Source organism: Muntiacus reevesi, chromosome 7 (genome assembly GCF_963930625.1).
Source record: "Muntiacus reevesi chromosome 7, mMunRee1.1, whole genome shotgun sequence".
In the NCBI taxonomy this organism is placed as follows: Eukaryota; Metazoa; Chordata; class Mammalia; order Artiodactyla; family Cervidae; genus Muntiacus; species Muntiacus reevesi.
Window position 1 is genome coordinate 82,903,176 of NC_089255.1, and position 3,488 is coordinate 82,906,663.

A 3,488-nucleotide genomic window follows, 5' to 3' on the forward strand; every position below is an offset into this window, starting at 1 on the left:
TTTACTTATTAGCTGTGTGATGTTAGACAATATTTTTCAGCCTTAGTTTCCCACTTAGTAGAATGGGGAGAATAATTACCACCTTATTTCATGGATTGCCAAGAACTCAAGTAAATTATGCAAATATTATTTGTAATAAGGCACCTGATTTTAAAAACTTAACAGAATGCTAACAGGCAATAAAAGTAATGATGTTTTTTGCTAATTGGTTGATTTTGTGCTGATGCATGCTACTGCGTGTATAAATTATTAAGATAGAGAACACTTTGTATTGTGTGTGTTTAATTGAATTCTGAAACTTCAGTGGAATTATAAAACCTTGGCTGTTTTAGGTAAATTTTGCAAATAACAAATTCATTTTCTTATTACCTGAATGTGATGGGATAAAAACAGTAAGGATAACATGTATATAGTGACTACATAATCAGTGTTTTTACCCTTTTGTTATGATTGCTGCTATGTGAAACTAAAGATACTAGATTGATGTAACTATGTGATCAGCATTTTGACTCTTTGTTATAAATCATTTCTGCTGTGTAAAGATAAAGATGGGTAGATTAATACAAATTATTGAGAAAGAATAATTATCTCTTGCATTGCTAGAGTCAGGCTGGCCAGGATGACTGGTTACATGATTTCTGGAGAACTTTTTCTAGTTTCCTGCTCAAGAACACAGAGTTTGGGATTTTTAGCAAAACCTTGTGAAATCGCACCCCATCATCCTAATATAAGAGGTATAGTAAGACTTTTTTTTAATCCTACAGATTGGTCTGACCTAAAAAGATTTTTAAAACACCTAGGACAGCTGACCTCCATGAAGTTCTGGGGAGTGGCAGCAGAGGTCCAGAGGCCACAGCACCCCACTGCTCCTGGAGGCTGAGGCCCTGAAAACACTCTCCTTTCTAAGGTCATTCCTCCCAGCCTATGAAATCATTTATACGTATTTAGAGAAGTAAGGGCCATATTTAGACAGTGGCGCCTATTCTTCCGGGGTCCAATTACATAATTCTACAAGGATCCCCTTGAAAACCAGTGAAGGCTTTCCCTAAACCTTCTGTGAATGTGCTACTTCATCGCTCCCATAAGATTCACTGCAAGGCTGCTAGCAAGTGAATTTTTCTTCCGTGAGGACAAATCTGATTCCTGTATTTAAAAAGGAAGAAAATCATTCCATTTGCTACAAAGACCAGTGTAAGCAGGCTGGCCAGGAAATACAAAAGTAGAAATTCTCATTGCAACATCTTTCTCATCATATGGCATCCCATTCAAAACACATCCCATCCCAGACATATTACTAGCTTTATTTTTGCTTTTTTTTTTTTTCTCCTTTTATAGTACTTTAGTCTCTTGAGTCTTATTCACCAGAAATCAAGTCATCTAAAAAGATGGGACAAGTATGGTTTAAGAGTAGCATAATAAGCATTTCAGAAAGATCAGTCCTGGTCCCAAATGAGATTATGGGGCCATTAGATAGGTGTACCACAATAAAAAAACCAAGATGCAATTTGAAAGGGACCAAAATAACACTTGTCTCCTGAAAAAGTGTAGAGAATGTATCTGGTTAGGTTGAAAGAATTAATGCTGCATTTTTGATATGAAAATTGCTTTCACATTAAGAGAGATACTTTGTGTACAAAAAAATCTTTTCTAAAACAAGCTCACAGTACTTTCACCATTTTACTGGTCTGGGATAGGAACAATATCAGTCTCTGAGAGAGGGGGGGTTATTTATTATTTTGTCTTATATTCTTTTACTTATTAATATGACTTCCCTGGTGGCTCAGATGGTAAAGCATCTGCCTACAATGTGGGAGACCAGGTTCAATCCCTGGGTCAGGAAAATCTCCTGGAGAAGGAAATGGCAACCCACTCCAGTATTCTTGCCTGGAAAATCCCATGGATGGAGAAGCCTGGTAGGCTACAGTCCATGGGGTCACAAAAAGTCGGACATGACTGAGTGACTTCACTTTTCACGTTTGAACAATAATTGGTTCTATCAAATAATCATACCTATGTCTTTTATCAAAGACTTCTATTGGTAATCTTCCTCAAAATAGATTCAGGTGAAATTGTTATTTGTGCATTTTGTGGACTACCAAAACTTGAGACTTCATTTATTATTGTTATTTTTTAAGTTTTTTAAACTAATAACTTGTTTTTGGCTGTGCTTGGCCTTCGTTGCTGTGCATGGGCTTTCTCCAGCTACGCTGAGCAGGGGCCACTCTCTAGTTGCGCTGTGCTGCCTTCTCACTGCAGTGGCTTCTCTTGTTGCGGAGCACAGAATGTAGGTGTGTGAGCTCAGTAGTTGTTGTACTGAGACTTGGTTGCCCCTTGGCACATGGGATCTTCCCAGATCAAGGATTGAACCCGTGTCCCCTGCATTGGCAGGCAGATTCTTAACCACTGGACCACCAGGGAAGTCTGAAACTTCATTATTGATTTCAGTTTTGAGACTGTAAAGACAATTCAGAATATTCATGAACTGGGTCAAGGTGATAAACGTGGGCTGAAAGAAATCATAGGATTCAGAACAACTAAACTGTGCATTTTGCTGGCATTTGAGCCACACTATGAAAAGCAAATGTTCTGTGTATCTCATAGCTCTTTTACTGTCGGGGACGGGGAGCAAACTGCTGATGCAACCGGGCCGAGGTTTCTTCGCCAAGGGCTCCTATCTCTTCTGCCCCTGCCTTCTTGGGTTCTTGTTTCCCTGTGTCATCAGCCAGGGCAGCCTGAACTGCATGCACCTTCAGCCAGCAGGGAACAGTGCAGCCACAGGAGGAAGGCAGAGTCCCTTGGCTACGTCCATGTATTTGATGGTTAAGGCTTCCTCTACTGTTTTCCCTTTTACCTAATGGGTGGCTAACTAGCTGGAAGCAACTGCAGAACTATAGCCAAATCTTAGACCTGGCATTCATGATCTTCCCCTCTTCATCCACTTTAATCTGTAATTGTATTACATCACCACAGGCTACAGCCCTCACCAATACTGTTCCAACATTTTTAGATGTCAGGGGACCTGTTTCTAGAATTTTCATATGATCAACAAGCATGTGACAGAGGGAGCTGACAGCTCTCTTGCAAGCAGATGGAGACTGCAGAGCTGAGGGCCCGGGCCTGCCTGAGGCGCAGCTTTAGCCACGGTGGGCTGGTGCCTGCCTAAAAGGTTTCAAGGCGGCAATAAAACAAAACCCAGGGCTTTACAGTTTCTCTGTTCCATCCTTGTCCTTGCTTCTCTTTATCAATTGCTTTTATCCTTAAAATAATCTAACTGCAGGCCTGGTGGAAGACTGCCAGGCACATTTTTAAGCATGGAGAAACTCTTTAATGCAGAATGTGAAGCAGCAGTGGCGGACAGTGGAGGTGGCCAGAGGGGAAGGGAGTTCAGCATCGGGTGCAAATTATGAGGCTCAAAAAAGTGGCAGAGCAAAATGAAAACCCCCATCCTACTACCCCCAAATTCTGCAAACAAACCAACCAGACAATCA